Below are 25,730 nucleotides of genomic sequence, written 5' to 3' on the forward strand. Positions count from 1 at the left end.
GAGGAGAGGTTGGACTCTGCCCAAGAACCCAGCAACTTAGCCTCAGTCATGAGAGACTTGGACCGGGTGCCCCCTTGCCGGTTCACGTGGGCTTTGGCCGCTACATTGTCTGTAAGGACTAGGACATGTTGTCCCCTCATCTCGCGTTTGAAGTGACGTAGAGCGAGATGTATGGCCCTGAGCTCCAACCAGTTTATGTTGCGTTTCAGGTCCAACCAGGTCCACCGGCCCTGAGCCACTGTGAGCCCCCCAGCCAAACAGACTGGCATCGGTAGTTAGAGTGAGTCAGGCCGGCTCCTTGAAAAATGAGCCCCTTACTATCACTTGGAGAAGTCCACCAGCGAAGGGACTTCAAAGTTTGAGGTGGGATCCTGACCTTCTGGTTGGAGGAACTGGTGCCCCGTCTCTGAAACGGGAGCAGGAACTACTGCAGGCCCCTGGAGTGCAATCTGGCCCAAGGAACTATGGATATGCAAGAGACCATCTTCCCTAACAATTGGGAAAGAGTGGTCAGAGAAACGGTATGGTCTCTTTGGACCTGACGTACTAGAGTCCGAATGCTGTCCTGGTGCTCCTGCGACAAATAGACCATGCACTGCCTCGTATCTATGACCGCGCCCAGGTGGAGGAGGCGGGTGGAGGGGTCTATCTGGCTCTTTAGAAAGTTCACAGAAAACGCATGGTTCTGAAGGACCCCTATTGATAAAGTCAGGTCTGACTGAGCTGCCTGGATGGAGATGGACTGAATAAGAATGTTGTCCAGGTAGCGCTGGATTCATATGGGAACCAGCCTCAGGTGGGCAGCTAGAACTGCCAAGATTTTTGTGAACACTCTTGGAGCGGATGACAGACCGAACGGTAGGGCCCTGTACTGATAATGGTGGTTCCTGTAGCAGAAACTGAGGAACCTGCGATGAGCGGGGAGGATAGGGACATGTAAGTATGCTTCCGTGAGATCGATGGACATCAGGAAGTCATTCCTTCTTATGCTGGCTAGAATGTATTGTAGCGTCTGCATTTTGAATTTTCTGTAAATTAAATCGGAATTTAGCCCCTTCAGATCGAGAATGGCTCTCCAATCTCCTGAGGCCTTTGGCACCACAAAGAGGATGGAGTAGAAGCCCGTCTTTAACTGCCCAGCCTGCACTAGTTCTATGGCCCTTATCTCCACGAGGTGGTGAATGGCCTCGCTCATGAGATTTACCTTGGTGGGATTTTGTGAAGCCGTTCAGGGGATAAAGCAATCTGGGGGTCTGGAGAATTCTAGTGAAAGGCCACGGCTGATGGTGTTGAGCACACAAGCATCCGTCATGGTGGCCTCCCATTTGTGGATGATTAGGGAAAGTCTCCCACAATGGGGGCCCCTTCCCCGGAGTCACTTGCTTATTCTAAAGGGACGGCCGCCTGCACCTTGAAAGGGCCATTTGGCCTGAAACTGTTGTCTGGATCAAGGCTCAGAGCGATCCGATTGTCAGTCGGGCCTAGGAGGGAAGGAGCGGGGAGATTGAGTCCACTCTGATCCCGATCGAAATTACTGTCTGCAGGAATATGGGTTGGCCCTCCTCCTGTCTGCCTGTCTGGTGAGGTGAGACATCACCTTGCGCTTGTCTCGGTTCTCCACCAAATAAGGCTTGAGGGCCTCAACAAACAGTTGTCCGCCCGTGTAAGGAGTGGTTGCAAAGCGCCACTTGGATTTTAAGTCTGCTCGCCATTGCTTCAGCCAGAGGAGCCTGCGAGCAGACACATTGGCGGATATGGCTCGGGATGAGAACCTGGCAGCGTACAGTGTCACATCCGCCATGTACTCCACAGTCGTGAGTAACTTACCCAGGTTCTGATGCTCCTGGGGAATCATGGCCTGAAACTCTCAAAGCCATATAATGGAGGTTCTGGTGAAGAAAGAGGCGGAGGTAGATGCCTTCACTGACCACGCCGAGGCCTGGTGGGACCTGTGTAGGGAAAATTCTGATTTTTTTCCCTCCGCCCTCAAGGTTTCCGCCATATCCTCTGACACGGTGGAGAAGGAAAAGAGAGGTGTTAGGGACTCATCGACTGTCGGGACCTCGAGGAGCTCTGAAAAGGTGGGGGCGACGTTGAAGAGCTTTTTCTGTTTCCCCCGGTGCAGGGAGGGCGCTAAGGGCTCCCCATTGCTTTTTGATGGTATTGAGGAAAAGGGGGGGCACGGGATGTGCCTCTGGGTCACGGTAGGTTTGGAGAACAGAGGGTTTGGGTGGGTTGAGGCTCCTGCTCGGTGTTAATTTTGGCAGCCATAGTTGCCTTAAACAGCAGGGATTTGAACAATGTCGAATCAAACAATCCTACAAAGGGGGAAGGGTCCAGAGATGACTCCTCGTCCTCTGACAATTGTATGTCCCTCGAGTCATATTCTTCAGAATATGACTTTCTATCCTGAGAGGAGCAATCAGAGGCAATGGAGCAGGGATATTCTGGAGGCTCTGACGGGTATTGATGGGTGCCATTGGTGCAGCAGATTCAGAACTGGGCCTCTGGAATGAGGAGGCCATGCCCTGAGTAAATGTTTGGGCGATCAGGGCTTGAAACTGCTCTGGCCACATTCCTTGAGGGACAGTGGGACGGGGTCCAGCTGCCGTGGGCTTGAATGTGGCCGTGGGTCCCGGTTGGTCCCTAAGCGAAGAGGCTACCCATTGAAGGCCGGATCCCTGGTCAAGAGGCGTCCTCTCCATCTGTCCAGTCTCACCACCCAGGGACCATGACCGTTGGGCCAGAGAATTAGAAGTGAGCTGAGGATTGAAGAGGGAGCCCTCAGGTGGGACCAGACAGGCTTGGGGAATCCCACTTGGATTTTGTTTTTCTGCCTTGGAGAACTGCCTTTCCAAGGTGAGGTGTCTTCGGCTGGCCTCCTTCTCAGCCACCTTAGAGGGTGCTTTACCCAAGATAGCCTTGGCTTTGACCTTAAGCTTCTCTGCCGCCTCTAATTTGGAGGAATTGCGCTTCTTTTTGGCGGGGGTGCTGGGAGTACCCTGCACAGTCTGCGGTGGCGTAGTGTCTGCCATCGAGATAGAGAGCCCACAGTGTTGTACTGGGAAGGGTCTCAAAGTATGGGAGCTGAGTACTGGGTGGCTATTATCCCAGATATTGGCAGAGGGCGGGCCAACCACTTTATATAATGAGAAGGGGCGTTGTCTTACCTGAACGCCTTTTCTCAGCAGGATGATGTAGAGTCCAAATGGATGGGTTCTATGACGGCCTTCCTGCCTGGCAGACTGGGTAAAAACTTCGGCCACACCCCTTCCTTTGGGCGTGACCCCAGTTTTGACTTAGGCGAGAAACTTTGTTGGAATTAACATTGCAGCTCTTTATTATATCTTTATTATATCCCTGCCTAGACCTATCCTCTGGGTGGGCTTGGACTCTACATCATCCTGCTGAGAAAAGGCGTTCAGGTAAGACAACGCCCCTTCTCCAGCAGGATGGCTGTAGAGTCCAAATGGATGGGACATACCAAAGCCCTCATGTCCCCCTGGGAGGGAATGTCTAGGCTACCCAACTCTGAGCAGATACGACTTGTTGAAGAACTCTTCTGCCAAAAGCCGCGTCTGCTGCTGCTAGGGAGTCTAAACGGTAATGTCGAATGAAAACCGAAGGTGAGGACCAGGTTGCGGCCCTGCAAATCTCTTCCACCGGAGCTTGCGTTAGCCACGTCGCAGATGTTGCTGCGCTCCGAGTTGAGTGGGCAGTCACTTGAGTGGGTGCTGGCAAATCCTGTGAGACGTAGGCCTGCGCTATGCAGGCTCTGATCCACCTGCCTATGGTGGAAGAACATACCTTCTTTCCCATAGTTGATGGTTGAAAGGACACAAATAATGCTTCAGTCTTTCGGAAAGCCGAGGTGCGTTTCACATAGAAACACAGCGCTCTCCGTACGTCTAGCTTGTGCCATCTGTGTTCTAGCCTATGTTTGGGTCTTGGACAGAAATCAGGAAGCGTAAGTTCCTGAGATCTGTGAAAGATGCTATTTACCTTCGGAATGAAGGTCGGGTCTGGTCTAAGAACGACCCTGTCTTTGAAAAAGGTACACAGATCCTTCCTTACTGACAGTGCTGCTAGTTCTGAGATTCTCCTTGCTGAAGTAATTGCCACAAGGAAAGCTACCTTCAGTGATAGGTGATGGAGTGAGCATGTTTCAAGAGGTTCGAAGGGTGCTGATGTCAAGGCTAGAAGGACCTTAGGCAGGTTCCAGGACGGGTACCTGTGTATGACTGGGGGCTTTGTGTTAGATGCCCCTTTTAAAAAGGCATTAATCGCTGGATGTTGTGCTAGGGAAGTTAAGTTGTCGCAGGAGAGTACAGTTGAGAGGGCCGATATCTGTCTGCGGATAGTATTGACTGACAGGCCCTTATTAAGACCCTCCAATAGGTAATCTAGGATATTGGGGATAGATACTGTGGTCGGGTCTAGGTGAAGCGAAGCGCACCACCTACAAAATCCCTTCCATGTAGCGTCGTAAATCCTATTAGTGGACGCTCTTCGTGATGCCTGTATGATCGATATCACCCCTGCCGAATAAGATTGTTTAGTTAAGCTTTGCCGCTCAAATGCCAAGCGGCTAGTTGTAGCCACTGGGGATCTGGGTGTACAAGCTTGCCCTGACTGAGTTTTACCCTGTCCGGGGGAATCCTCCACGGAGGTGATATCGAAAGGTCCACGAGGTCGGCAAACCACGGGCGCCGTGGCCAGTGAGGGGCAATGCAGACCATTTCTGCGCCCTCCAGGATCATCTTGCGTATGGTCGCCAGTATTAATGGCAGCGGTGGGAAGGCGTACAGGAGTTGCGCCGGCCACTGGCACCTGAGAGCATCCGTTCCCTCCGATCCCGGGGACGGGAATCTGGAGAGGAACCTGGGGAGTTGTGTGTTCTTGTGGTTGGCAAATAGATCTAGGTGCGGTTGTCCGAACCTCCGGGAGATCTCCTCGAAGAGAGCCGGGTCCAGACGCCATTCCGACTGGTCCACCTTGGCTCTGCTCAGGGAGTCTGCCTGGGTGTTTGTCTCCCCTGAGATGTGTTCCGCTCTGATGGAACTCACATTGGTTTCTGCCCACCGAGCCAGAGCCAATGCTTCCTTCATTAGTTCCACTGATCTCGTTCCTCCCTCCTTGTTTACATGTGCCTTGGCTGCTACATTGTCTGTTAGTACGAGGACGTGCCTCCTCGTTACTAGGTGTGAGAAATGACGGAGGGCCAGGTGTATGGCCCGGAGCTCTAGCCAGTTGATGCTGTGTGACAGGTCCTTCTGTCCCCACTGGCCCTGTGCTATCTGGGTCCCCAGGTGGGCTCCCCATCCGAACAGGCTCGCATCTGTCGTGAGTGTGGCCCTGTTCGGTTCCCTGAATATGCTCCCCTTGAGTGTCGTGGGGGATAGCCACCATTTTAGTGATTTCATCACCTGTGCTGGTACCGGCACTCTCCTGTTGGAGGTGCTGAGGTTCCTCCTCTGGTAGGGTAGGAGGAACCACTGCAACTCCCTCGAGTGGAGCCTTGCCCATGGGATGATGCCCATGCAAGATATCATCTTCCCCAGGAGCTTCGAGAGTTGTAGCAAGGGCACTCTCCTGATCTTTTGAATTTGGTGGATTAGCTTGGATATGCTGATCAGTCGCTCCTGGGAAAGGAATACCCTGCACTGTGACGTGTCTATCACCGCGCCCAGGTGTTGCAGTCTCCTTGAGGGAATGAGGTGGCTCTTGTTTAGATTGACCGAGAATCCGTGCCCCTGTAGGGTTCGGATTGTGGTCTTGAGATCTGCCCTTGCTTGTTCCCGAGATCTGGACTGGATCAAGATGTCGTCCAGATAAAACTGAACGCGAACCGGGATCAACCTGAGATGGGCCGCTAGTACAGCTAAGATCTTGGTGAATACCCTTGGTGCTGATGATAGTCCGAAGGGTAATGCCCTGTATTGGTAATGCCGACCCGCGTAGTTAAATCTGAGGAATTTCCGGTAGCTGGGATGGATGGGAATGTGTAGGTACGCCTCTGTGAGATCTATTGAGGATAATAGATCGTCTTCCCTGACGCTTGCTAGGATGGATTTCAAGGAGTGCATCTTGAACCTCCTGTACTTTATGAAATAGTTCAGGCCCTTCAGGTCCAAGATTGCTCTCCACCCTCCTGCTGTCTTTGGGATAACGAAGAGGATAGAATAAAATCCTCTTCCCTCCTCTTCCTTTGGTACCCTCTCTATGGCTTGTATTGACAGGAGGTGGGCTATGGCCGAAGTTATAAGCCTCGCCTTGCGTGCTCTTCTGGAGATGGGACATCTGATGAACCGGTTTGGTGGGGGAGAACAGAAGTCTAAGGTCAGGCCATGCCTGATCGTTTCCAGAACCCAGGCGTCGGTAGTGGACTGCTCCCAGACCTCGATGAAATTTCCTAGCCGGCCCCCAATGGGAGTATCCTGTTTGGCGTCACTTGGTACGCTTAAAGGATCTGCCTCCCGCTCCCCTATATGGGCGTCTGGACTGGAACTGGCCCCTGGCTCCCGGGCTTTGGCGATCCTGGGTTCGATCCTGTCTCGGGTAGAAGGATCGTGAGCCTCTGGGCCAGTCCCAGGATTGCCCTGATCGAAAGGGCTGTCTCCATTCCCAGGGACTTCCTGGGCGGGAACCATGTCTCCGGAAGTCCTGACTGCCTCTCCTGTCTAACTTCCTTGATGGATGTACTAGGATTTTTTTCTTGTCTCTGCCTTCGCTGACGTGTGGGTCCAGAATGGAACCAAATAGGGCTTCTCCACTGTATTTGGACGTCGAAAGACGCCATTTGGACCTCAGGTCTGTCTTCCAATTTTTGAGCCACAGTAGCCTACGCGAGGCCACTGTGGCCGCAATGGATCTTGCCGCATACTTTGTTGCGTACAGTGAAGCGTCAGACACGAATTGAGAGGCCGCGAGGAGCTTGGCCAATGTTTGGTGTACTCTGACCTGGTCTGGAGGCACCGTGCCTTGCAGTTCCCTCAGCCACATGATACTGGCCCTCGCGAAGAATGATGATGAAGTGGCTGCTCTGGCCGCCCAGGCTGCAGCCATATGGGAACGCCGGAGGGAGTGTTCAAATTTCTTCTCCTCAGGTCTCAAGACCTCCGCCATGTCTCCTGGAATCGCGGAGGTAGAAAATAATGAGATCAAGGGGTTATCTACAGTGGGAACCTCTAACATGTTAGAGAAGGAGGGAGATAGGTTGAAAAGCTTTCTTTCCGTGCTGTTAGGTGCCGGTGGGCTCGCAAGTGAGGACCATTGTTCCTCCAGCGTGGTCATAAAGACCTCCGCACATGGAATGTACTTATCCTGTGGAACCTTTTTGGCAAATAGAGGATTGGCCTCCTTGCTTGTTGAGGGCTTCTCATCCTGTACTGATGTTAGGTTGACTGTGGAAACTGCCTTTATCAGGAGTGATTTTAGGAGCGCTGGGTTAAAGAGGCCAGAGCTCGTCGCCTGCTCAGGTGCGGTCTCCTCGTCCTCCGAGAGGGGCATGTCTGACATGTCAAGGTCTACTGAGTCACCCTCTCCCAGTTGAGAGGAAGTTTCAGAGATGCTGGTAGGGGGTGGCCTAGCCCGTCCCTTACGGGGTATGTGGAAGGCTACTTGCCCCTTAGAAGCCATGAATTGGGAGAGTGCATCCTGCATGAATGCCTGAAATTGTGCCGACCATATGTTCTCCTGCGCTTTGTCGCTGGGGTGAGGCGCTGGAGTGTGGTCGGGTGAAGAAGAAGAAGCTGGTGAGGAGGGATTGGAGGAATCTAACTGTTCAGTTTCCCCAGGAGGAGACCAAGTCTTGAGCACTTCCTCGGCAGTAGGTTCTGTGCTGGGTGCCACCACTGGGACAGGGGAAACCATGCTTGTCCCAGTGGAATTGGTTCTCTGTGCCCTGCTAATTTGCCTTTCTAAAGCCAAATGTCTCCTCAAAGCCTCTCGCTCAGCCGTTTTAGACTGTCCCTTCTGAGAAAGGTGCTTTGTTTTAGCTTTCTTCTTCCCCCCCACCTCTGATTCAGAAGATCTGCATTTTTGTTGTTGCTGTGGGGGGGACAATTGAGGGACCTGTGTGACTGAATACGAGACATTGTCTGCCATTGTGCCAGACACCCCGAGTAGGCAATGCCTGGAATGGGGTAATGAGATACGCAGATCAGATGCAGATGCTTGGGGCTGTGCCCTCTTCTGCCTATACAAACAATGGCCGGACAGACAGGATTCTTTGGACAGAAGATCCTGCACGGCAGTGACTAAAGGTCACTATAGGAACAGTTAGGGGAAAAAAAAAATTTCTCCTCACCTCCTCACCTAGTCCAGACAAAAGTGCAGTTTATATCTCTCTCTCCCCCGGTCTGTGGTTGTGGTAGCAGACCACGCTCAGAACTGATGGCAGTTCTCTTCTTTTATTCCTCTTCCTTCCTCCTGCCCCAATGCCTTAACGTAAAGGGAAAAAAACGGCGGGCTAAACTGCTCGTTTAAAATGGCGAATGGGAGGAAGCCCCGCCTCCCAATAGTAGCCGGATGAGCCACGAGGCTCCAACAATGGCGGTCCTTAATAGCCAGCGACAGGGTAATTAACCGGCTTGAGTGGCTCTTTTTGTCCTTAAGGGGCTGCGCCTCTCCGCTGGGGGAGAAAAGGGGCGTTGTCTTACCTGAACGCCTTTTCTCAGCAGGATGATGTAGAGTCCAAATGGATGGGTTCTATGACGGCCTTCCTGCCTGGCAGACTGGGTAAAAACTTCGGCCACACCCCTTCCTTTGGGCGTGACCCCAGTTTTGACTTAGGCGAGAAACTTTGTTGGAATTAACCTTGCAGCTCTTTATTATATCTTTATTATATCCCTGCCTAGACCTATCCTCTGGGTGGGCTTGGACTCTACATCATCCTGCTGAGAAAAGGCGTTCAGGTAAGACAACGCCCCTTCTCCAGCAGGATGACTGTAGAGTCCAAATGGATGGGACATACCAAAGCCCTCATGTCCCCCTGGGAGGGAATGTCTAGGCTACCGAACTCTGAGCAGATACGACCTGTTGAAGAACTCTTCTGCCAAAAGCCGCGTCTGCTGCTGCTAGGGAGTCTAAACGGTAGTGTCGAATGAAAACCGAAGGTGAGGACCAGGTTGCGGCCCTGCAAATCTCTTCCACCGGAGCTTGCGTTAGCCACGCCGCAGATGTGGCTGCGCTCCGAGTTGAGTGGGCAGTCACCTGAGTGGGTGCTGGCAAATCCTGTGAGACGTAGGCCTGCGCTATGCAGGCTCTGATCCACCTGCCTATGGTGGAAGAAGATACCTTCTTTCCCATAGTTGATGGTTGAAAGGACACAAATAATGCTTCAGTCTTTCGGAAAGCCGAGGTGCGTTTCACGTAGAAACACAGTGCTCTCCGTACGTCTAGCTTGTGCCATCTGTGTTCTAGCTTATGTTTGGGTCTTGGACAGAAATCAGGAAGCGTAAGTTCCTGAGATCTGTGAAAGGTGCTATTTACCTTCGGGATGAAGGTCGGGTCTGGTCTAAGAACGACCCTGTCTTTGAAAAAGGTACACAGATCCTTCCTTACTGACAGAGCTGCTAGTTCTGAAATTCTCCTTGCCGAAGTAATTGCCACAAGGAAAGCTACCTTCAGTGATAGGTGATGGAGTGAGCATGTTTCAAGAGGTTCGAAGGGTGCAGATGTCAAGGCTAGAAGGACCCTAGGCAGGTTCCAGGACGGGTACCTGTGTATGACTGGGGGCTTTGTGTTAGACGCCCCTTTTAAGAAGGCATTAATCGCTGGATGTTGTGCTAGGGAAGTTAAGTTGTCGCAGGAGAGTACGGTTGAGAGGGCCGATATCTGTCTGCGGATGGTATTGACTGACAGGCCCCTATTAAGACCCTCCAATAGGTAGTCTAGGATATTGGGGATAGATACTGCGGTCGGGTCTAGGTGAAGCGAAGCGCACCACCTGCAGAATCCCTTCCATGTAGCGTCGTAAATCCTATTGGTGGACGCCCTTCGTGATGCCTGTATGATCGATATCACCCCTGCAGAATAAGATTGTTTAGTTAAGCTTTGCCGCTCAAATGCCAAGCGGCTAGTTGTAGCCACTGGGGATCTGGGTGTACAAGCTTGCCCTGACTGAGTTTTACCCTGTCCGGGGGAATCCTCCACGGAGGTGATATCGAAAGGTCCACGAGGTCGGCAAACCACGGGCGCCGTGGCCAGTGAGGGGCAATGCAGACCATTTCTGCGCCCTCCAGGATCATCTTGCGTATGGTTGCCGGTATTAGTGGCAGCGGTGGGAAGGCGTACAGGAGTTGCGCCGGCCACCGGCACCTGAGAGCATCCGTTCCCTCCGATCCCGGGGACGGGAATCTGGAGAAGAACCTGGGGAGTTGTGTATTCTTGTGGTTGGCAAATAGATCTAGGTGCGGTTGTCCGAACCTCCGGGAGATCTCCTCGAAGAGAGCCGGGTCCAGACGCCATTCCGACTGGTCCACCTTGGCTCTGCTCAGGGAGTCCGCCTGGGTGTTTGTTTCCCCTGAGATGTGTTCCGCTCTGATGGAACTCACATTGGCTTCTGCCCACCGAGCCAGAACCAATGCTTCTTTCATTAGTTCCACTGATCTCGTTCCTCCCTCCTTGTTTACATGTGCCTTGGCTGCTACATTGTCTGTAAGCACGAGGACGTGTCTCCTCGTTACTAGGTGTGAGAAATGACGGAGGGCCAGGTGTATGGCCCGGAGCTCTAGCCAGTTGATGCTGTGTGACAGGTCCTTTTGACCCCACTGGCCCTGTGCTATCTGGGTCCCCAGATGGGCTCCCCATCCGAACAGGCTCGCATCTGTCGTGAGCGTGACCCTGTTCGGTTCCCTGAATATGCTCCCCTTGAGTGTCATGGGGGATAGCCACCATTTTAGTGATTTCATCACCTGTGCTGGTACCAGCACACTCCTGTTGGAGGTGCTGAGGTTCCTCCTCTGGTAGGGTAGGAGGAACCACTGCAACTCCCTCGAGTGGAGCCTTGCCCATGGGATGATGCCCATGCAAGATATCATCTTTCCCAGGAGCTTCGAGAGTTGTAGCAAGGGCACTCTCCTGATCTTTTGAATTTGGTGGATTAGCTTGGATATGCTGATCAGTCGCTCCTGGGAAAGGAATACCCTGCACTGTGACGTGTCTATCACCGCGCCCAGGTGTTGCAGTCTCCTTGAGGGAATGAGGTGGCTCTTGTTTAGATTGACCGAAAATCCGTGCCCCTGTAGGGTTCGGATTGTGGTCTTGAGATCTGTCCTTGCTTGTTCCCGAGATCTGGACTGAATCAAGATGTCGTCCAGATAAAACTGGACGCGAACCGGAATCAACCTGAGATGGGCCGCTAGTACAGCTAAGATCTTTGTGAATACCCTTGGTGCTGACGACAGTCCGAAGGGTAATGCCCTGTATTGGTAATGTCGCCCCGCGTAGGTAAATCTGAGGAATTTCCGGTAGCTGGGGTGGATGGGGATGTGTAGGTACGCCTCTGTGAGATCTATTGAGGATAGTAGATCGTCTTCCCTGACGCTGGCTAGTATGGACTTTAAGGAGTGCATCTTGAACCTCCTGTACTTTATGAAATAGTTCAGGCCCTTCAGGTCCAAGATTGCTCTCCACCCTCCTGATGTCTTTGGGATGACGAAGAGGATAGAGTAAAATCCTCTTCCCTCCTCCTCCTTTGGTACCTTCTCTATGGCCTGAATTGACAGGAGGTGGACTATAGCCGAAGTTATCAGCCTCGTCTTGTGTGCTCTTCTGGAGATGGGACATCTGATGAACCGGTTTGGTGGGGGAGAGCAGAAGTCTAAGGTCAGGCCATGTCTGATCGTTTCCAGGACCCAGGAGTCGGTCGTGGTCTGCTCCCAGACCCTGATGAAATTTCCTAACCGACCCCCAATGGGAGTATCCTGTTTGGCGTCACTTGGTGCGTTTAAAGGATCTGCCTCCCGCTCCCCTATATGGGCGTCTGGACTGGAACTGGCCCCTGGCTCCCGGGCTCTGGCGATCCTGGGTTCGATCCTGTCTGGGGTAGAAGGATCGTGAGCCTCTGGGCCAGTCCCAGGATTGCCCTGATCGAAAGGGCTGCCTCCATTCCCAGGGGCTTCCTGGGCGGGAACCCTGTCTCCGGAAGTCCTGACTGCCTCTCCTGTCTAACTTCTTTGATGGGTGTACTAGGATCTTTTTCTTGTCTCTGCCTTCGCTGACATGTGGGTCTAGGATGGAACCAAATAGGTCTACTCCACTGTATTTGGACGTCGAAAGACGCCATTTGGACCTCAGGTCTGTCTTCCAATTTTTGAGCCATAGTAGCCTACGTGAGGCCACTGTGGCCGCAATGGATCTAGCCGCATACTTTGTTGCGTACAGTGAAGCGTCTGAGACAAATTGCGAGGCCGCGAGGAGCTTGGCCAATGTTTGGTGTATTCTGACCTGGTCTGGAGGCACCGTGCCTTGCAGTTCCCTCAGCCACATGATGCTGGCCCTCGCGAAGAAAGATGAGGAAGTGGCTGCTCTGGCCGCCCAGGCTGCAGCCATATGGGAACGCCAGAGTGAGTGTTCAAATTTCTTCTCCTCGGGCCTCAAGACCTCCGCCATGTCTCCTGGAATCGCGGAGGTAGAAAATAATGAGATTAATGGGTTATCGACAGTGGGAACCTCTAACATGTTAGAGAAGGAGGGAGATAGGTTGAAAAGCTTTCTTTCCGCGCTGTTTGGTGCCGGTGGGCTTGCAAGTGAGGACCATTGTTCCTCCAGCGTGGTCATGAAGACCTCCGCACATGGGATGTACTTATCTTGTGGAACCTTTTTGGCAAACAGAGGATTGGCCTCCTTGCTTGTTGAGGGCTTCTCATCCTGTACTGATGTTAGGTTGACTGTGGAAACAGCCTTTACCAGGAGTGATTTTAGGAGCGCTGGGTTAAAGAGTCCAGAGCTCGTTGCCTGCTCAGGTGCCGTCTCCTCGTCCTCCGAGAGGGGCATGTCTGACATGTCGAGGTCCACTGAGTCACCCTCTCCCAGTTGAGAGGAAGTTTCAGAGGTGCTGGTAGGGGGTGGCCTAGCCCGACCCTTACGGGGTGTGTGAAAGGCCACTTGTCCCTTAGAAGCCATGAACTGGGAGAATGCATCCTGCATGAATGCATGGAATTGTGCCGACCAAATGCCCTCCTGCGCTTTGTCGTTAGAGTGAGGCGCTGGGGTGCGGTCGGGTGAAGAAGCTGGTGAGGAGGGGTTGGAGGAGTCTAACTGTTCAGTTTCCCCAGGAGGAGACCAAGTCTTAAGCACTTCCTCGGCAGTAGGGTCTGTGCTGGGTGCCACCGCTGGGACAGGGGAAACCGAATTTGTCCCATTGGCATTGGTTCTCTGTGCCCTGCTAATTTGTCTTTCTAAAGCCAAATGTCTCCTCAAAGCCTCTCGCTCAGCCGTTTTAGACTGTCCCTTCTGAGAAAGGTGTTTTGTTTTAGCTTTCTTCTTCCCCCCCACCTCAGATTCAGAAGATCTGCGTTTTTGTTGCTGCTGTGGGGGGGACAATTGAGGGACCTGTGTGACTGAATACGAGACATTGTCTGCCATTGTGCCAGACACCCCGAGTAGGTAGTGCCTGGAGTGGGGGACAGGATACGCAGATCAGATGCAGATGTTTGGGGCTGAGCCCTCCTCTGCCTATACAAACAATGGCCGGACAGACAGGAGTCTTTGGACAGAAGATCCTGCAAGGCAGTGACTAAAGGTCACTATAGGAACAGTCAGAGAAAAATACTCCTCCTCACCTCCTCACTTAGTCCAGAGAAAGTGCAGTTTATACCTCTCTCTCCCCCTGTCTGTGGCTGTGGCAGCAGACCACGATCAGAAAGGTTCTCTTCCTTTTCCCTCTTCCTTCCTCCTGTCTCAGCTTCTTGCGATAATCCCGGATTTTTGCTTAAGGGCTGCCCCTTTGTCTGCAAGGGAATGTAGTCCGGATGGCCCCGCCCCCAAGGGAAAACGGCGGGAAGGTCCGTTCGCTCAAAATGGCGAATGGGGAAGAAACCACGCCTCCTAATGTTAGCCCGGGAATCCACGAGGTTCAAACAATGGCGGATCTTTGACTCTGAGGGACCGCGCCTCTCCTCTAAGGAGAAGGCACTTCTAGCGCTGGTTCTGCCTCTCGCGCCGCTCCGCTGGTCTATGCCGAGCGGCGCCGCGGTTTAGCCGCTTTCCGCGCGGCTCAGCTGTTTCGCGCTGAGCGGCGCCTCGTTCTATCGGCCCCAATCACGCTTTCCGCGCGGCTCAGCTGTTTGGCGCTGAGCGGCGCCTCGTTCTATCGCCCGAACCGCTCAGCTGTTTGGCGGCCCCGGAGAGCGGCGAGCAATCCGGTAGTGAAAACCCCCGCCCCAACAGCTGCTCGGTGGGCCGGTTATCGGCGGGCGAGCGATCCGGTCCGGCTCCAAGCCTCCCGTTAGTCCCTGACGCCCCACTCACGAATCCGCCGATCCCGGCTGCCTCTCTCGAGTCCTATCCGCTGCCAGACAAATTTTCGTTCAACTGGAGGAAGAGGGGATTCCCTTTTTTTTTTTTTTTTTTTTTTTAAGTTAAGTTAGTTTGTTCTGAGAGCTGCTTCTCGCACTTCTACCAGGCTTCGAGACTGAGTCAAAACTGGGGTCACGCCCAAAGGAAGGGGTGTGGCCGAAGTTTTTACCCAGTCTGCCAGGCAGGAAGGCCGTCATAGAACCCATCCATTTGGACTCTACAGTCATCCTGCTGGAGAAAACGGTGCTGAGGCTCTGCCGGTCGGTTTGGGCGCGCTGCGCTTCTCGCGCCGCTCAGCTGATCAGCGGCTCCGTTGGCCGCCGGTTGTATTTCCCGCGCCACTCAGCTGTTTGGCGCTGAGCGGCGTCTCAGCTCCTCGCCGGACGGAGTGGCATCCGTGCCACTCAGCTGCCCGGCGGGCCTGGAATCGGCGAGCGATCCGGGAAATGTCCCCGCGCCAAACAGCTGTTTGGCGGGTCGGGAATCCGCGGGAGATCCAGTGACCGGCCCGAGCCCCCCTGGCTAACCGCCCTGACGATCCTCTCACCACTCCGACGATCCTGCTGGGAGTCCGTCGGTATCCTATTCAGCCGCCAGAGATCCCTGCTTGCTAATGCAAAAAAAAGGGGAGGAAAAACTGGAAGAGGAGATTCTCTTCTTTTGTTGAAATCTCTTTCTTTCCTAAGAGCTGCTTCTCGCACTTCTACCAGGCTACGAGACTGAGTCAAAACTGGGGTCACGCCCAAAGGAAGGGGTGTGGCCGAAGTTTTTACCCAGTCTGCCAGGCAGGAAGGCCGTCATAGAACCCATCCATTTGGACTCTACAGCCATCCTGCTGGAGAATGTGGAGGTGCTGCTATAAATTGTTAGGCAGCTGTCCTCCAAGCCCTAGTCTGAATCAAGCAGCAAGGAGGCAATCAGTCACGGATGGGGGGGTGCCTAGGTGCCCAATATCCTTATGACCTTAATCAACTAACAATCTTATGAAAGCAAGGATTGGCAGAAAAGACATAGGCCTGGATCTGCCCCCAAGTCAGTGTGGCGCCAAGCAGATGCTCAAAATGGCAGCCGGCTGGAATATGGCTGGGGGGGCCCTGGACGAAGGAAAAAATGATTGCCTGATCCTAGGGCAGAAAGCCGAGGCTGTCCGCCCTCCTGGCCCCCCTAACAATCCCAGGGGAAATTTTTTAAAAAAAAATTAAGTCTGTCTAATGAACTAGGCTCCTTAGCAATCTATCCGAGGAGAAAAGCAGGGGTCTCCAAAATGGCGGCCGTCGCATGGCGTGCCGAAAATCCAGCGGAGGCAATCGCCTCAGTCCGAAGCTCAATTGGCCTGCGGGAGACTGAGGAGAGTCCGGAGAAGCCCTCCGGTCAGCTGTGCTGCGGGCGACCATTCCTTTTCTCCAAACCCGGGAGTCAGCCGGATGGCTGATTTCCCTCAGCGCGACTCCTAATGCACTGCTGAGAAACTGCCTGAGGCAGCTGTTGCTTCAAAGCGAAGGCTTGGAGAAATCCGATTACAATGATGATATATTGCAGCGCTGATCCCAGCGCTGCGATTCAAATATTCTAAGAGTCTACGAATGGGGCTTCATACAACGTGAAGACGGTCTGACACGGAGCAACGAACCAACACGTCTGCTGGATACAAGACTAAATTGAAAACTGGGGAAGAATGGCCCAGCAGGAGGTGTAGCAACTTGTCAGACTTAGTCTATTGGGCAGGAAGATGAAGTAAACCCATTTGTGGATTCTCCATCCTCATGCTGGAGAATAAACAAATAAAAACATCTGACTGTTAAACCAGTAGTAGATAAAACACAGCTTGAAATTTTTTCACCTTTGAAGTTAAAAGCACATTTCCATCACCATTAAGCACATTTAAAATTTTCATTCCATACATATCCCTCCTTTCAAGCATCATGTCATTTCCAGAAAATTGTATTCTACTTATTCAATACCATTACATTTAAATGTAAGAGCAAAAAAGAAGTTTTTTACACAGGGATATTTTACAACCGCGATTCCAAATTGAAATCCAATGAAAATACTGTTAGAAAAAAGTGCTCTTAGGAGGATTGATATTTTTGCAGTTTAAAAAACAGGCTGATAGCCACCACCAGAAGATGCTGAGTTTTGATGCTTATTACAAAATATACATCATTAATTGTATTGATAATTTGTTTTGAAAAACTACTGCAGCTTGTAAGCCTGCAAGAATATACTGGAGATGCAGCTTTCCATTCAAATTGGGTTTAACTCCCCTCTAGCTAAAGAACATGATCAAATCCGGAATACTGGCCTTATCATGTCATTTAAATTTTCTATTTCATCACCAATACTTTTTAATATTTAAATGCAACATGAGCATTTTGTTTATAAACAATATATGTAATAATCAGTAATAATGAATAATATATATTGCTTTTAAAGCAAATTATCTGCATATTTTCAGCTATTATTAACAACCAAGAATTACAAATACAGTTCTAGTTCTAAATATTGCAAAATGAATGCTTAATATAGTATCTACAGATATTATTCTTAATGCTCAGAAACCCACCAAGATGACAGAATGTACTTTTTGACTCGTGATTTATAAGCTGAGTTCATGACTGCTGAATGCCTGGAGTGATTAGTGCAACAGAGGCCCTGCTAGTTCTTTGAAACTGCTGAATGGTTTGATAGCATTACTGTATAGGCAGAGAGAATGAGCAAGTGGGAGCCCAATTAGCAGCTCAAGTGCAATTCACACACACACACACACACACACTATTGAATTCATGCTACAAAACAAAGGAGAAAAATACACTCTACTTTTTATGTCCTTTCTCTTAAAATTCAAGACTGAGAGAATAAAGAAAGCAGCAGTTTCATTTCACTGCTGTGAGAGCTGGAGAATTTCAAAATTAGAACAAGCACATACTTTAGTAATTAGGACATCTCCAACCTCAGTTATTGCCCATGTCTAAATCACATTTTGTTTTAACAAAACAAAGATGTAAACACAGCATTGACTAAATATCTTCACTGGAATGGATAAGCAATCATAATAGGAAGAAACACTGCAGAATTTATCAAATGCTATTTTTGCTTTTTAAACATAAAGTAACCCATTTGTCGTATTGCCGCCATCATTAGTCAAAACAGAAGAAAGTAAGGACACTGGAATTAAAATTGGAGGGGAAAACATTTAATTCAGTTTTGAAAGCGAGCACAGTTAAGAGGATCTGACCTGGTCTTGAACAAATATTCAAAGGAGCAAAGAAGAAAGACTACTTTTGTGCTTTAAAATTAGTAGATATTTAGCTTGTAGTTCAAGTTGGCACAAGTCTGTCTTTCTACACAAATGTATCTACAGAAGTTCCTAAAATATGAGTTTGCATATGTCTGCATATTCCAAGCAAAGCTTCTCTCCTTCCTGACTTCATCAACGGTTCTTTAATCTTTCACTACAAATATTTATCCAGCAGATGAATTTCAAGAACAATTAATGGTAACTGTCTTAAAAACAGAACAAATAAACTTCCATTTACAGTTTGCTATATTAACATTCATCATATCCTTATCTGCACCAAACCATTTTGTCATGATCCCGACAGACAGAAACGAATAAAGCAGAACTCCGAGGCTTGCAAATTCCTCAAAGAACATGTTTATTAGTTACAAAGTATGGGCACAGTGAAGAGTGAAACCAAGTCTGGATACACAAGTAACAATTTTCCAATACAAATGTTCCACCCATAAAAGCTATGCAAGCAACTACGTTCCCCAATATGATTATTTGGCGGGCTTTTTATGCAACCAACAGTCCCTAGTCTCGGAAGCAGCCAATGACCTTGGTTCCCACGGGGAAAAAAGATTATTTTGACTAGTGAAGCATCTGGTCAACCCCCCTCCCTCCGTTCTATGTGGCAACCTAGAAATGAGAAGGGAAATGGCTACAGCCATGCTCATTATAGAGTTAACATATTTACTGCAACTGGAGAAATAGAGACATATTCACAATAGAACTAAAGCTAGAAAGTAACCTGTATTTCTAATAATTGACTACAAAAGTGAAGATTAAACTATATGGAAAAAGCTATTTTAAAAATAGATTTAAATAAATTCCAATTTTTGTAATTGTTCTGTGTTCTGAACATTTTAGTCCACAATCTAATTTGAACTTCATATAAAATGCAAATTTGATAAATTCATGTTGGTGTAATAAATTAATATACTGAAAGGTCAATGATAAAATTAAAACATGATAAGAGATCTATGCACTATCCAGAATTTAATTGTACAGGTAGTCCTCAATGTACAGTAATTGCACAGTACAGTACAGTAATAAGAATGGTTATGAACTCTTTCTAGTAAGTAACAAATAATTTTTTGGCACTAAAAAATCCCTAAGCATAAGAATTCAAAGTCTCCAAGTCTCCATACTGTCCATAATACAGGTAGTCTCATTAGCAACATTTGGAACCGACAACTCAATTATTAAATAAAATGGTTGCTAATTGAATGTTTAAGATCTTAGTTCAACTTTCCTTTTCTTTATAGTCCTGAAAAGGTAGTAAATGCAAGGATTGGTATTAGTCACTTTTCAACACCGTCATAATTGCAAACAATCACTAAACAAGGCCAATGTTAAAAGGGAGTGCCTATAGTCATTTTACAATTTGCTGTGATAAGAACTAGAATGCACTTCCTATTGTAGCATACTTAAAGTATGACTTCAAAAATCAATCTTTAAGGAGTCTATTGCTTCTAACAAACTTTGTTTCAGTATATTTAATAAAGAATTAATGGACTGAGTTTTAAGAGAGATCAGATTTCACATATTTATATCAAACTTAAATTTTGTTATGCAAATTCCTAGCAAAATATCACCTCATATTTGAATTCCAGATTATACTAACAAGTCATTTTTTAGTTCTTGATTAAGCGAAAAGGAATGGATTCAAATTCATCCAGCAAGCTAGTATAAGTGGTCCTCAGTTAATGACCAGTCATTCAATCACTATTCATACTTGAAACAGCACAAATGAGGACCCGGTCCTCAAAATTCCAACTGTCACAATGTCTCATCATCACATTATCATAATTTGTAATTTTCCCTGCTGGTAAAATCAATGGGAAAACTGGCAGGATGTTAGAAATCATGGTCACATGAAGTCCAAACTTAACAATGCAGTGATTCATTTAATGATGTTGACCAGGAATTGTCAGAACTGCCAGTATACAACCTCATCACTTAGCAATGAAAAATTCCAGGCGCAATTACTGTACAGTGAGGACTACCTGTACAATTAAATTCTGGATAGTGTATAGATCTCTTATCATACTTTAATTTTATCATTGGCCTTTTAGTATATTAATTTATTACGCTAACATGCATCTATCAAATATACATTTTGTATGAAGTTCAAAGATTGTGGACTAAAATGTACAAACACATAATATAAACTACATAAAGTACATGATTAAAAGTAATATCATTACTTCAATATTGTGACAATGAAAAATTGCTGAAGGCATTGTTCAATAACAAACTATCAAGCATTGTAAAGAAAGGTTTGTGAATAGTGGTTTCTCCATCAGGATGGATGTAGACTCCACTGATTGGGTAATTTAATTCCACCTGCTCAGACTAAGACAAAAAAACTCTGCCACGCCTCCTTCTGGGTGTGACTTCCCCAGTTTTGTCTTAGTCTCGTGCTCAGACAAGGCGCTTTTTAGAAGGCTCCCTAGTTAAGCGTGATTCTTCCTTTTGTTCTTTTAGACTATTCAAATTAAAATTAGTTACCTTTAAATTCAAATTTTATCAACCGATGGCTTTCACTTCCAAATTAGGAATCCTTGGAGATTGCCTTGGGGGGGGGGGATAAGGGCTCTGCCCTTCCTCCTCTGCAGCCCTTTGGGCTTTGAAAAGGGGAGGCTGCAGACTTCGTTCGGAAGGGAGCTCCCGTTCCGCCGATCTGTAGCCTCTTTACAATTCCGCCGATCAGCTGAGCAATGGAGATCAGCTTTCGGCTCAGAGACCATTTGCTCGCGTCGAGATCTTGAGGGAGAATTCCTGACTGCAGCTTCATCTGGTTCGCAGCGGAGGCTGCGCTTCTAATCGCAAGTGCTTGGGGACCGGGGGAGGAATTCGTAAGAATCAAAGCCTCTTCGTGTTTCCCTGCTGCACTATTTATTCTCCCGTTTTAAAAGGATGCCAAGGTTTCCCTTTGCTTCTCCGAGCCTTAAGGCCGGGCGGCCGCCATTTTGACCACATGGTTTAGCGCGGATGATACTAGAAGAGCCCACGTGGCGGACACCATTTTGGAGGCCTAACTAGAATCTTTGCAACATCCTTGGCAGTTATTCCTGCATTATTGCAGACTCATAGTTGTTGCCTGTGTCACTTGGTCTGTGAGCAGACCTGTTCAGGGGGGGAAGATATTCTTGTATCCACAGTGGTTGTGGTGAAACTTGTGGGGGCTACTCCAGGTGTGGGCCTTGGCTGCATTTGAGCAGACCAAGGTGTTATTAACTGGCCCTAAGACCTAGAAAAGAAGAGCGAAGAGATTCTTTTATTGACCACCTGTTTCTCAGTTTAGCCAGTGACCTTTTGTCACAAGGCCTGTACAGACAGTATTAGAACACTGCCTGGCTGCTCTTGCCATTGCCTTCTGTTCAGAGCGAGGATCGGTTTTCCATCTCTGACTGTGATCTGCGTGTTGGGTTCCTCCCCCCATTTCTAGGTACTACTGTCCAGGAATACCTAGACTGCAATGGCAGACAGCTCCTTGCCCCAGGCTTCTCAGTCCAGTGTCCCCCCCCCGCTCAAGCAAAGCGCAGATCAGAAGAATTGGACGTGGGGGGGGAGAAAAAAGCTAAAACCAAACATCTGTCTTCCAAAGATACTTCCAAATCAGCCGAGCGAGAGGCCACAAGGAGACACTTAGCATTGGAGAGAGAATTCTCCAAGGCACAAAGACTCAGATCCAGTGGGACTGAAATGGTTTCCCCTGCCCCACTGGATACTCCTTTGTCAGAACCTCAATTTGAATCATCTCAGGATGCCCCAAGGCCTTGGTCTCCTCGGGGGGAAACCGAGCAGGTTGGTCCTCCTCGCTCCTCTCCTTCATCAGCATACCAACCACCTGAGACCAGGTGTGCCTCAACAGAGGTTGGGGCCAGTTCCAGGGACCAAAGGGAAATGTGGTCCCAGGCTCAATTCCAGGCCTTCATGCACCACGCATTCAGGCAGTTTATGTCATCAACTGAGAGTAGCCAGGTGCAGTCCCATCCTACTCCTCCCGCATCTATTCCCCCACCTCAGGTGGAGCGTGACACTAGACCTAGCTCTGCTGTTTCGGAGACATCCTCACAATTAGGGGAGGAGGGATCAGTGGAACTGGGAATAGCAGACACTCCCTTGTCTGAGGAGGAGGATCCAGCTCCTGAACAGGTGACCTCTTCCGGTCTTTTTGATCCGTCTATTTTTCGGTCACTCCTCATAAAGGCCATTGACACGGTAAAACTTACCTCAGCCCAGGAGGAGACACCTTCTTCCTCAACCAACCGGGAAGCCAATCCTCTGTTTGCGGAAAAGGTCAAGGAGGAACCGCAGATTCCATGCCCACTAGTCTTCAGGTCTACGGTGGAAAAGCAGTGGGCGTCCCTAGCTACCACTCCTTCACAGAGCAGTTTAGACAAGAAACTTTACAATGTCTCTTCTTCTTCCGCTTCTCTTCTAGAAGTTCCATCCGTAGACGCTCCGCTGATCTCTCTGTTCTCCAATACCACCGTTCCGGGGGACATGGCTGAATTCTTGAAGGCAGAGGACAAAAAGTTCGAGTTCTCCTTTCGTAGAGCTCACCAATCTTCGGCTTGGGCCATAAGGGCGGCAACCTCATCCTCCTTCTTTGCACGCTTGGCGATAATGTGGTTGCAGGAACTCCAGGCGCTCATCCCCCTGGATTAGGTCAGAGCGCACCAAACAATAGGGAAAATAGTGGCAGCATCCGAATATATTGCGGATGCATCCTTGCACTCGGCTAGATGTTCGGCCAGATCTATTGCAGCCTCAGTGGCGTCACGTAGGCTGCTCTGGTTGAAGCAATGGCGCACCGATTTAAAGGCAAAGTGGCGCTTAGCAACATCTAGGTACAGTGGCACCCACCTTTTTGGTCCGGTCCTAGAGCCTCATATCATTGAGGGCAAGGACAAGCGCAAGGTGATGGCCCATCCCTCTAAAAAACCAGATAGATGGCCCCAATAGGACTTCCGTAGGCCGTCATTCCATCCCAGCGGTTCCTGGGATTGGAGACAGCCCTTTCGGGCAGGGCAGTCCTGGGATTGGCCCAGAGGCTCGCGATCCTATTCTTTCAGACAGGATCGGCAACAGGACCGCCAGAGTAGTGGAGCCAGGGGTCAGTCCCAGACCAAGCGCCCCTTCAGGGGATCGGGCAGTAGTCCTTACAGGCGGTCCAAGTGACGCCAAGGAGGACTACCCCATTGGGGGTCGACTGGCACTGTTTTACAACGTCTGGGAGAACACAACCACAGACGCCTGGGTCAGAGAGACCATAAGACAGGGTCTCTCCCTAGAGTTTCGATCTTCTCCCCCAGATCGTTTTATACAGTGCCCGGTTTCAAACAATGCATCAAAAACACAACTAATCACAACAGCCATCGCTCATTTATTAGAGATCAGAGCCATAGAAAGGGTTCCTCAGGAACAGATCGGGGAAGGGTTCTACTCCATCCTATTTGTAGTTCCCAAAGCCTCAGGCGGTTGGAGGGCAATACTGGACCTAAAGGGTCTAAATTACTTCCTCATTTACAGGAGGTTCAAGATGCAGACCCTAAAGTCCATCTTGGCAAGTATCAGGAAGGGGGATTTCCTTTCCTCCATCGATCTGACAGAGGCTTACCTACACATTCCGATCATCCAGGAACACCGCAGGTTTCTGCGGTTCTGTTACGCACACAAACACTACCAGTACCGGGCTCTCCCCTTCGGCCTATCCTCGGCCCCGAGGGTCTTCACAAAAATCTTGGCCGTGCTGGCGGCTCATCTAAGGATGATACCCGTACGGGTACAGTACTACCTGGACAACATACTGATACAGTCCAAATCTTTCCAATCAGGGCAGTCAGACCTGGCAATCACAATCCAAACACTTCAGGATCACGGGTTCTCCGTGACTTTCAAAAAGAGTCACATCACACCCATAAGACGTCTGCTCCATCTAGGAGCTCTGATAGATTCCAGCCTATGCAAGGTATATCTCTCCCAGGAGCGCCAAGTCAGCATCCGGAAGCTGACACAGCAGATCCGTGGGGAAAAAAGAGTACCCCTGGTACAATTATCCCAACTCCTGGGGAAGATGGTCTCTTGCTTGGGCATCGTTCCTTGGGCCAGACTGCACTCCAGGAACCTCCAGTGGTTCCTTTTGCCTTTTCAGAGACGCAACATCAGTGCCTCCAACAGGAAGGTCAGGGTTCCCCATCACACTCTGTCCTCCCTCCTATGGTGGACCTCGTCCGCCTTGTCCAAGGGCACCCATCAGGATCACCCTCACCACAGACGCCAGTCTGTTCGGTTGGGGCGCTCATCTTCTGAACCACTTAGCCCAGGGTCAGTGGTCCAGTCCAGACCTGGCTCACAATATAAATTGGCTGGAGCTCAGGGCCATCCACCTGGCTCTCCAAAGATTCTCCCCCCTTGTATCAGGGAAACACGTATTAATCCTGACAGACAACATTGCGGCCAAGGCTCACGTAAACAAACAAGGGGGCACCCATTCTTGGACACTCATGCAGGAAGCCCAGGCCATAGGGCTGTGGGCAGAGTCCAACCTGAAGTCCATCAGGGCAGAGCACATATCGGGGGAGGCGAATCAACAGGCAGACTCCCTGAGCAGGGTCACAGTGGATCATTCAGAGTGGAAACTGGACTCAGATCTGTTCCAGGAAATAATCACGCAGGTTCAGACAGCCCATCCTAGATCTCTTCGCCTTTCCGAACAACACACAGCTCCCCAGATTTTTTTCCAGGTTTCCGGCGAGGGGGGCGGAGGGAACGGATGCCCTCCGGAGCAGATGGCCGGAGGGCGTACTTTATGCCTTCCCTCCTCTTCCACTAATACAAGCGACGATTCGCAAGCTACTCCAGGAACAGGCAGAGCTAATTTTAGTGGCTCCATATTGGCCAAGACGCCTGTGGTTTGCCGACCTGGTGGACCTGTCACTTTCACCTCCATGGAGGATTCCCCCGGACCAAGTAGCTCTCAGCCAGGGGAACCTCCAACATCCGGATCCACAATGGCTCCAATTAGCCGCTTGGCACTTGAGCGGGAGAGTCTGACCAAACAGTCTTTTCTCCTCTGGGGTTATTTCCGTCATCCAGGCCTCGAGGCGTCCCTCGACCAATAGGATCTATGACGCCACTTTGAGAAGTTTTTGCTCTTGGTGTACCAAAAAGCGGCTTTCACCGCTCGCTGTCTCCATCCCAGACATATTAGATTACTTACTCGAGGGGTTAACTAGAGGTCTGTCAACCAGCACCATACGTAGGCAGATAGCAGCCTTGTCGACGGTTCTCACCTGTGACAACCAGGTTTCCCTGTCCCAACATCCAACAGTTAGTGCCTTTCTCAAGGGTGCGGCCAATGTAGGGCCACCTACAGTTCATCGTTATCCATCCTGGGACCTGTCCAAGGTGTTACAGGCCTTAACGTCCTCTCCATTTGAACCTCTGAAGGTTTGCTCCCTTCACTTCCTTACATTGAAGGTGGCTTTCCTCGTAGCCATCACGTCGGCCAGGAGGATTTCAGAATTGGCGGCCTTGTCAGTCAGGGAGGACTTGTGCAAGTTCCATGAGGATAGAGTGGTCCTCAGGTTGGATCCTGCATTTGTTCCAAAGGTCAATACAGGGTTTCACCGCTCGCAGGAACTAGTCCTTCCTAACTTCTGTCCTAATCCTTCCCATCGTCTGGAGAGACGGTGGCATATGTTGGATGTGCATAGGGCTCTGCGCCATTACATTAAACGAACCTCGGCTTTCAGGAAGTCCGAGGCATTATTCGTGTCCTTTCAACCTTCTACCATGGGTCGGAAGGTTTCTTCTTCCACCATTGGTCGGTGGATTAGGACGTGTATTTCCAGGGCTTATATTTCCCAGTCCCTTCCGATACCTTCACATATTACCGCTCACTCTACACGTA

General features: G+C 49.9%; 1 protein-coding gene across 2 annotated transcripts in view; it reads right to left on the minus strand.

Moving 5' to 3' along the window:
* MECP2 (methyl-CpG binding protein 2) overlaps positions 1-25,730 on the minus strand; it is a 112,493-nt gene that overhangs the window by 46,472 nt on the left and 40,291 nt on the right. Inside the window, exon 1 of one of the 2 annotated variants that reach the window (XM_039328708.1) lies at positions 22,045-23,091. The exons of the other annotated variant lie outside the window; for it this stretch is intronic. The gene's annotated coding sequence lies outside the window, so the exon portion shown is untranslated. Of the gene's footprint in view, positions 1-22,044; positions 23,092-25,730 lie in introns of those variants that run through there. 2 annotated transcript variants of the gene reach the window in all.

Source organism: Crotalus tigris, unplaced genomic scaffold (genome assembly GCF_016545835.1).
Source record: "Crotalus tigris isolate CLP2741 ecotype Arizona unplaced genomic scaffold, ASM1654583v1 scf7180000024383.4638030, whole genome shotgun sequence".
NCBI lineage: Eukaryota > Metazoa > Chordata > Lepidosauria > Squamata > Viperidae > Crotalus > Crotalus tigris.